We start from the raw sequence: 10,000 nt of genomic DNA, 5'->3' as shown, positions 1-10,000 counted from the left end.
CGCCGGGGTAGGCCTGTTCCCCTGGAGCCGGGGTAGACCTGGTCTTCCGGGAGCCGGGGTAGACCTGGTGTTCCGAGCGCCGGGGTAGACTTGGTGCACGGAAGCCTCGGGGTAGACCTGGTCTTCCGGGCGCCGGGGTAGACCTGGAATTCCGGGCGCCGGGGTAGGCCTGTTCCCCTGGAGCCGGGGTAGACCTGGTGTTCCGGGAGCCGGGGTAGACCTGGTGTTCCGAGCGCCGGGGTAGACTTGGTGCACGGAAGCCTCGGGGTAGACCTGGTCTTCCGGGCGCCGGGGTAGACCTGGAATTCCGGGCGCCGGGGTAGGCCTGTTCCCCTGGAGCCGGGGTAGACCTGGTGTTCCGGGCGCCGGGGTAGACCTGGTGCACGGAAGCCTCGGGGTAGACCTGGTGTTCCGGGCGCCGGGGTAGACCTGGTGCACGGAAGCCTCGGGGTAGACCTGGTCTTCCGGGCGCCGGGGTAGACCTGGTCTTCCGGGAGCCGGGGTAGACCTGGAATTCCGGGCGCCGGGGTAGGCCTGTTCTCCTGGAGCCGGGGTAGACCTGGTCTTCCGGGAGCCGGGGTAGACCTGGAATTCCGGGCGCCGGGGTAGGCCTGTTCCCCTGGAGCCGGGGTAGACCTGGTGTTCCGGGAGCCGGGGTAGACCTGGTGCACGGAAGCCTCGGGGTAGACCTGGTCTTCCGGGAGCCGGGGTAGACCTGTCGTCCTACTCCGGGCCCGGCCTCCGGCCGCCCGGCTGCTGCGGCAGACCTGTCGCCCTGGTGTCCCGGGCGGACCTGCTGTCCCGCGCACGACCCACCCTCCGGCCGCCCGGCGCCGGTCTAGAGAGGGAAGGAGCCGGCCGTTGGGAGCCGGCAGCGCTCCCGCCTCCTCCGTGCCCAAAGCGACAGCGGCCCGGCTCCTGCCTCCGTCTCCGGATCCCTCACTGCCTTCAGCCGCTCGACCCCCCTCCCCCCCACCCCGCTGCCGTCCTGCCCCGGGCTCGGACGGGGCCAGGCCGGGCTGGAGCGTCAAGGAAAGAAGGCCGTCAAAGCAGAAGGCTGGGCGAGAGCCGAAGAGAAGGCTTCTCGGCAAAGGGGCCGCCTCTGCCGCGGGCCCCGGCCCTGCTGGCCGAAGGACCCGCCTTCCTCGGTGTCGGCCCGCTCCTGGCCCTCCCGCCGCTGCGGGTGTGCGAACCGGCCGAGGAGAGAGCGGGCGGGGGACGGCGACGGGGGTGGGGAAAGTAGTCTGCGAGCGGCGCCGGGGAGTCTGATGGGGCAGGGCGGGGCGCCCCCAACCGTCGATGGGCGGAGGCGGGGAAAGTCTTCAGGCGGGGCGCCCCCAACCGTCGATGGGCGGGCTCTGAGGGGGCGGCGTCGGATTGCGAGTGTGTGGAGCCGGCGTGTGTGTCACCGTGCCCCTCTCTCTCTGTCTCTCTCTCCCTCCCTTCCCCCCCCCGCCCCCCCGTCCCTCCCTCCCTCCCTCGCTTCCCTTGCGCGCTGGCCCCACTGAAATTCCGTTCGGCCGGGTAGGGCTGCGCGGCACCCCGGGCGGAGGGGGCTGCTGACGCTGCTTCGACGGCAGGCTGACGCAGGCTGCCTGTCAGCTTGGTCTGGGATCGCTCTGGGTACCAGAGGGAAAGAAATAAAGTTCGCCAAGAAAATTCCTTTTCCGGATCAGTTTCTTGCGCCGAGGGAACAGAAGAGTCGTTCTCTTCGAGAAGGGAGGAAAGGGGAAGCGCGGGAAATGAAACCCGAACCCCAAACCAGACCAAGGGGAACCAAGCCACAAAAAACAAAGGGATAACCCCGTAACTCCTAAAACAAACCCAGAAAACTCGAACCAAAAGTCCCGCAACGCACATTCCCCCACCCCCCACAAAAACCCACACCGAGCCCCCCCGCTCGCGCCCGCCCCCCCCACCCCCACCAGGCAAAAAAAGGTAAAGCCGGCCATTGAGAAACGCTCTACTACCCGGGTATGGGGAAATACCTCTTGCCATGGCCCCGGAATAGACTTTTCCTCCGGGCGCCGGGGTAGACCCGTTGTCCGGCCCCCCGGGCTACACCTGGTATCCCGGAGCCGGGGTAGACCTTGTACCCGGCGGCCGGGGTAGACCTGGTATCCCGGAGCCGGGGTAGACCTTGTACCCGGCGGCCGGGGTAGACCTGGTATCCCGGAGACGGGGTAGACCTTGTACCCGGCGGCCGGGGTAGACCTGGTATCCAGGAGCCGGGGTAGACCTTGTACCCGGCGGCCGGGGTAGACCTGGTATCCAGGAGACGGGGTATACCTTGTACCCGGCGGCCGGGGTAGACCTGGTATCCCGGAGACGGGGTAGACCTTGTACCCGGCGGCCGGGGTAGACCTGGTATCCCGGAGCCGGGGTAGACCTTGTACCCGGCGGCCGGGGTAGACCTGGTATCCCGGAGCCGGGGTAGACCTTGTACCCGGCGGCCGGGGTAGACCTGGTATCCCGGAGACGGGGTAGACCTTGTACCCGGCGGCCGGGGTAGACCTGGTATCCAGGAGCCGGGGTAGACCTTGTACCCGGCGGCCGGGGTAGACCTGGTATCCCGGAGCCGGGGTAGACCTTGTACCCGGCGGCCGGGGTAGACCTGGTATCCCGGAGCCGGGGTAGACCTTGTACCCGGCGGCCGGGGTAGACCTGGTATCCAGGAGCCGGGGTAGACCTTGTACCCGGCGGCCGGGGTAGACCTGGTATCCAGGAGCCGGGGTAGACCTTGTACCCGGCGGCCGGGGTAGACCTGGTATCCCGGAGACGGGGTAGACCTTGTACCCGGCGGCCGGGGTAGACCTGGTATCCCGGAGCCGGGGTAGACCTTGTACCCGGCGGCCGGGGTAGACCTGGTATCCAGGAGCCGGGGTAGACCTTGTACCCGGCGGCCGGGGTAGACCTGGTATCCAGGAGCCGGGGTAGACCTTGTACCCGGCGGCCGGGGTAGACCTGGTATCCAGGAGCCGGGGTAGACCTTGTACCCGGCGGCCGGGGTAGACCTGGTATCCAGGAGACGGGGTAGACCTTGTACCCGGCGGCCGGGGTAGACCTGGTATCCAGGAGCCGGGGTAGACCTTGTACCCGGCGGCCGGGGTAGACCTGGTATCCCGGAGACGGGGTAGACCTTGTACCCGGCGGCCGGGGTAGACCTGGTATCCCGGAGACGGGGTAGACCTTGTACCCGGCGGCCGGGGTAGACCTGGTATCCCGGAGACGGGGTAGACCTTGTACCCGGCGGCCGGGGTAGACCTGGTAGCCAGGAGCCGGGGTAGACCTTGTACCCGGCGGCCGGGGTAGACCTGGTATCCAGGAGACGGGGTAGACCTTGTACCCGGCGGCCGGGGTAGACCTGGTATCCAGGAGACGGGGTAGACCTTGTACCCGGCGGCCGGGGTAGACCTGGTATCCCGGAGACGGGGTAGACCTTGTACCCGGCGGCCGGGGTAGACCTGGTATCCCGGAGACGGGGTAGACCTTGTACCCGGCGGCCGGGGTAGACCTGGTATCCCGGAGACGGGGTAGACCTTGTACCCGGCGGCCGGGGTAGACCTGGTATCCCGGAGCCGGGGTAGACCTTGTACCCGGCGGCCGGGGTAGACCTGGTATCCCGGAGACCGGGTAGACCTTGTACCCGGCGGCCGGGGTAGACCTGGTATCCAGGAGCCGGGGTAGACCTTGTACCCGGCGGCCGGGGTAGACCTGGTATCCAGGAGACGGGGTAGACCTTGTACCCGGCGGCCGGGGTAGACCTGGTATCCAGGAGCCGGGGTAGACCTTGTACCCGGCGGCCGGGGTAGACCTGGTATCCAGGAGACGGGGTAGACCTTGTACCCGGCGGCCGGGGTAGACCTGGTATCCAGGAGCCGGGGTAGACCTTGTACCCGGCGGCCGGGGTAGACCTGGTATCCCGGAGCCGGGGTAGACCTTGTACCCGGCGGCCGGGGTAGACCTGGTATCCCGGAGACGGGGTAGACCTTGTACCCGGCGGCCGGGGTAGACCTGGTATCCCGGAGACGGGGTAGACCTTGTACCCGGCGGCCGGGGTAGACCTGGTATCCAGGAGCCGGGGTAGACCTTGTACCCGGCGGCCGGGGTAGACCTGGTATCCAGGAGCCGGGGTAGACCTTGTACCCGGCGGCCGGGGTAGACCTGGTATCCCGGAGACGGGGTAGACCTTGTACCCGGCGGCCGGGGTAGACCTGGTATCCCGGAGCCGGGGTAGACCTTGTACCCGGCGGCCGGGGTAGACCTGGTATCCAGGAGCCGGGGTAGACCTTGTACCCGGCGGCCGGGGTAGACCTGGTATCCCGGAGACGGGGTAGACCTTGTACCCGGCGGCCGGGGTAGACCTGGTATCCCGGAGACGGGGTAGACCTTGTACCCGGCGGCCGGGGTAGACCTGGTATCCAGGAGCCGGGGTAGACCTTGTACCCGGCGGCCGGGGTAGACCTGGTATCCAGGAGACGTGGTATACCTTGTACCCGGCGGCCGGGGTAGACCTGGTATCCCGGAGCCGGGGTAGACCTTGTACCCGGCGGCCGGGGTAGACCTGGTATCCAGGAGCCGGGGTAGACCTTGTACCCGGCGGCCGGGGTAGACCTGGTATCCAGGAGCCGGGGTAGACCTTGTACCCGGCGGCCGGGGTAGACCTGGTATCCAGGAGCCGGGGTAGACCTTGTACCCGGCGGCCGGGGTAGACCTGGTATCCCGGAGACGGGGTAGACCTTGTACCCGGCGGCCGGGGTAGACCTGGTATCCCGGAGACGGGGTAGACCTTGTACCCGGCGGCCGGGGTAGACCTGGTATCCCGGAGACGGGGTAGACCTTGTACCCGGCGGCCGGGGTAGACCTGGTATCCCGGAGCCGGGGTAGACCTTGTACCCGGCGGCCGGGGTAGACCTGGTATCCCGGAGACCGGGTAGACCTTGTACCCGGCGGCCGGGGTAGACCTGGTATCCAGGAGCCGGGGTAGACCTTGTACCCGGCGGCCGGGGTAGACCTGGTATCCAGGAGACGGGGTAGACCTTGTACCCGGCGGCCGGGGTAGACCTGGTATCCAGGAGCCGGGGTAGACCTTGTACCCGGCGGCCGGGGTAGACCTGGTATCCAGGAGACGGGGTAGACCTTGTACCCGGCGGCCGGGGTAGACCTGGTATCCCGGAGACGGGGTAGACCTTGTACCCGGCGGCCGGGGTAGACCTGGTATCCCGGAGACGGGGTAGACCTTGTACCCGGCGGCCGGGGTAGACCTGGTATCCAGGAGACGGGGTAGACCTTGTACCCGGCGGCCGGGGTAGACCTGGTATCCCGGAGACGGGGTAGACCTTGTACCCGGCGGCCGGGGTAGACCTGGTATCCAGGAGCCGGGGTAGACCTTGTACCCGGCGGCCGGGGTAGACCTGGTATCCCGGAGCCGGGGTAGACCTTGTACCCGGCGGCCGGGGTAGACCTGGTATCCCGGAGCCGGGGTAGACCTTGTACCCGGCGGCCGGGGTAGACCTGGTATCCCGGAGACGGGGTAGACCTTGTACCCGGCGGCCGGGGTAGACCTGGTATCCAGGAGCCGGGGTAGACCTTGTACCCGGCGGCCGGGGTAGACCTGGTATCCAGGAGCCGGGGTAGACCTTGTACCCGGCGGCCGGGGTAGACCTGGTATCCCGGAGACGGGGTAGACCTTGTACCCGGCGGCCGGGGTAGACCTGGTATCCCGGAGCCGGGGTAGACCTTGTACCCGGCGGCCGGGGTAGACCTGGTATCCAGGAGCCGGGGTAGACCTTGTACCCGGCGGCCGGGGTAGACCTGGTATCCCGGAGACGGGGTAGACCTTGTACCCGGCGGCCGGGGTAGACCTGGTATCCCGGAGACGGGGTAGACCTTGTACCCGGCGGCCGGGGTAGACCTGGTATCCAGGAGACGGGGTAGACCTTGTACCCGGCGGCCGGGGTAGACCTGGTATCCAGGAGACGTGGTATACCTTGTACCCGGCGGCCGGGGTAGACCTGGTATCCCGGAGCCGGGGTAGACCTTGTACCCGGCGGCCGGGGTAGACCTGGTATCCAGGAGCCGGGGTAGACCTTGTACCCGGCGGCCGGGGTAGACCTGGTATCCAGGAGCCGGGGTAGACCTTGTACCCGGCGGCCGGGGTAGACCTGGTATCCAGGAGCCGGGGTAGACCTTGTACCCGGCGGCCGGGGTAGACCTGGTATCCCGGAGACGGGGTAGACCTTGTACCCGGCGGCCGGGGTAGACCTGGTATCCCGGAGCCGGGGTAGACCTTGTACCCGGCGGCCGGGGTAGACCTGGAATCCCGGAGCCGGGGTAGACCTTGTACCCGGCGGCCGGGGTAGACCTGGTATCCCGGAGACGGGGTAGACCTTGTACCCGGCGGCCGGGGTAGACCTGGTATCCCGGAGACCGGGTAGACCTTGTACCCGGCGGCCGGGGTAGACCTGGTATCCAGGAGCCGGGGTAGACCTTGTACCCGGCGGCCGGGGTAGACCTGGTATCCAGGAGACGGGGTAGACCTTGTACCCGGCGGCCGGGGTAGACCTGGTATCCAGGAGCCGGGGTAGACCTTGTACCCGGCGGCCGGGGTAGACCTGGTATCCAGGAGCCGGGGTAGACCTTGTACCCGGCGGCCGGGGTAGACCTGGTATCCCGGAGACGGGGTAGACCTTGTACCCGGCGGCCGGGGTAGACCTGGTATCCCGGAGACGGGGTAGACCTTGTACCCGGCGGCCGGGGTAGACCTGGTATCCCGGAGACGGGGTAGACCTTGTACCCGGCGGCCGGGGTAGACCTGGTATCCCGGAGACGGGGTAGACCTTGTACCCGGCGGCCGGGGTAGACCTGGTATCCAGGAGCCGGGGTAGACCTTGTACCCGGCGGCCGGGGTAGACCTGGTATCCAGGAGACGGGGTAGACCTTGTACCCGGCGGCCGGGGTAGACCTGGTATCCCGGAGACGGGGTAGACCTTGTACCCGGCGGCCGGGGTAGACCTGGTATCCCCGAGCCGGGGTCGACCTTGTACCCGGCGGCCGGGGTAGACCTGGTATCCCGGAGCCGGGGTAGACCTTGTACCCGGCGGCCGGGGTAGACCTGGTATCCCGGAGCCGGGGTAGACCTTGTACCCGGCGGCCGGGGTAGACCTGGTATCCCGGAGCCGGGGTAGACCTTGTACCCGGCGGCCGGGGTAGACCTGGTATCCCGGAGCCGGGGTAGACCTTGTACCCGGCGGCCGGGGTAGACCTGGTATCCCGGAGCCGGGGTAGACCTTGTACCCGGCGGCCGGGGTAGACCTGGTATCCCGGAGACGGGGTAGACCTTGTACCCGGCGGCCGGGGTAGACCTGGTATCCCGGAGACGGGGTAGACCTTGTACCCGGCGGCCGGGGTAGACCTGGTATCCCGGAGCCGGGGTAGACCTTGTACCCGGCGGCCGGGGTAGACCTGGTATCCCGGAGACGGGGTAGACCTTGTACCCGGCGGCCGGGGTAGACCTGGTATCCCGGAGACGGGGTAGACCTTGTACCCGGCGGCCGGGGTAGACCTGGTATCCCGGAGACGGGGTAGACCTTGTACCCGGCGGCCGGGGTAGACCTGGTATCCCGGAGCCGGGGTAGACCTTGTACCCGGCGGCCGGGGTAGACCTGGTATCCCGGAGCCGGGGTAGACCTTGTACCCGGCGGCCGGGGTAGACCTGGTATCCAGGAGCCGGGGTAGACCTTGTACCCGGCGGCCGGGGTAGACCTGGTATCCAGGAGCCGGGGTAGACCTTGTACCCGGCGGCCGGGGTAGACCTGGTATCCAGGAGCCGGGGTAGACCTTGTACCCGGCGGCCGGGGTAGACCTGGTATCCCGGAGACGGGGTAGACCTTGTACCCGGCGGCCGGGGTAGACCTGGTATCCCGGAGACGGGGTAGACCTTGTACCCGGCGGCCGGGGTAGACCTGGTATCCCGGAGCCGGGGTAGACCTGGTCTCCGTCCGCCCGGGTAGACCTGGTGTCGCGGCCGCCTGCGGAAGTTCACCAAGGGGTCGCTGTTCCAGGCTGCCTCCGGCTATGTCGACGTAGCGGTCGGCCTGCGCTGGCGCACCCTCCCGGTCGACTTCCACTCGTCTCCTTGGAGGCGTCGGCGGCCTTGGACTTATCTTTCCGTATATTGGGAGCGAGGTGACGGGCCGCGTCCCCGCAGGTTTCCAGGGTGCCTGCGTCGCAAGGCGGAGGATAGGGCGGCCGCGCCGCGCGGTCGTCGGGGCAGAGCGAGTGCCGCCTAGGCCGGGTGAGCCGCGTGGCTTGGTCCCGGTTCCCGTCCTGCCCAGGGCGCTCTTTCGGGGGGAGAGCTGCCCGAGAAGCCAGAGAGAAGAGAATGGGCAGTGTGAAGGGCCACCAGAGAGAGAGCCGAGAGCCGAGAGAGACGGCCCGAAAGACCGTGTCGAGAAGCCGCTCGCTGGCCGCAGCGAGGCGGTGAGAAGCCCCGCGTGTGTGTTGCTCCGCTCCGGTCGGCTGCCGTGCCGGCCCGGTTGAAGGGGGGGCGGCCCCCCTGGGACGATCGGTGGCAGGTGAGGCGGCGGCGCCTCGTCCCTTTTCCGCCTGGCCTTAAGCCGGGGCCCGCTCCGGCAGGCATTTTTCCGGCAGCCGGTCCGGTGGCAGTGGCCGGCAGCCGGGGGTCGACGCGGCCGGGCTTTTTTTTTCCCCGGCCCTCGCCCGAGAGCCTCCTCCCCGAGCAAGGCCCGGCCAGCCCGCCGCGGTGGCGGCGCCCGGTTCCCCCGCTCCCGACCTGTTTGCCAGCGTGTCCGTGTCGGAAGGGCAGCGGTGGGGCGCGCGGCCTGGCCTCGGCATTCGCCGCGTGGCCGGAGGGGCTCGGTGACGGCGGTCGCCCGATGAGCCGTGGAGCCGGGGTGGCGGCACCCCGTCCCACCGGCGCGTGCTGTTGAAGTCACCCCCTTCCTCGGCCTTAAGCCGGGGACCCGCCTTGCGGGCGGGCTGTTTTTTTCGCGGGCAGAGAGGGGCCGGCCGCGGTGGCCGGCCCGCCCTAGCACGGACCGAAGCCCCCGGCAGAGAGCAACCCCCGGAAGGTCGCGGGCGAGGCGGCGGCGCCTCGCCCTTCCTCGGTCGTGGCGACCGAGCCCGCTTCTGCCCCGGGCGGTCCGTTGCTATTTTTTCAAGGGCGTGTGCGGGTGCTGTGGGGGGCCCCGCCCGCCCGGCCTCCGATGGCCTTTTCCTCTCGCGGCCCTAAGCCGCGGCACCGAGAAGCGTGCGGGCCCACGAAAGCCGAGGTTGTGTGGAGCCGGGGGGCCGAGCGAGCCCCGAGCCGAGCGATGCCGGTGGGTTTCGAAGGGGGGGGGGCAGCGAGAAGGCGGCGCGCGCCTCGCCCCCCCCCGGGCCCCCGGCGCCCGTGGTTAGCACGGGTCCTTGTGGGCCGCGCACGCCATGTGCCTTTTTTTTTTTTTTTTTTTTTTCCGTTGATCGGTGCCGTACCCCGGCTTTTCCGAAGGGGAGAGAAAGAGAGGCCGAGAGAGAGAGAGAGAGAGAGAGCGCGCCAGCCGCGGGGCGGGCGAAAGCCGGTGGCACCTTTCTCGAACGCTCGGACGGGTTCCCTGGGCAGAAAAGGGTGAAGGCCATCCCCACCCCGGCCCGGCGGTCCCGTCCTTCCGTCGTCCGGCCAGGAGAGCCGTTGTCCGCGGGCGGGTGGCGGCACCCCCCCGGTCTACCCTGTGCCGGGACCGATCCGCGAGCGGATCGGTCCGGGGACGCGTGTCCCCGCTCGCACGCGCGCGGAGCCCCCAAGCCCGTCCGCTCTCGGCCCAGCCGCACCCGTGGCGGCGCCGGCCGGTGGGGCGTGCGCCTTGGTGGGCTGCCGTGGGGCCGTGGTGTGCGTTGCACGCTTTCGGCCGGGCGGTTCCGCGGCTGCTGGGGCTTTGCCTCTGCGCTCCGCTGCCTCCTCTGCCCTCGTGCAGCCGCGTCCGCCCCGATCGATGAGGCT

This window comes from Lonchura striata, chromosome 21 (assembly GCF_046129695.1).
Source record: "Lonchura striata isolate bLonStr1 chromosome 21, bLonStr1.mat, whole genome shotgun sequence".
NCBI classification, from domain to species: domain Eukaryota; kingdom Metazoa; phylum Chordata; class Aves; order Passeriformes; family Estrildidae; genus Lonchura; species Lonchura striata.
Note: the sequence above shows the minus strand (reverse complement) of the source record.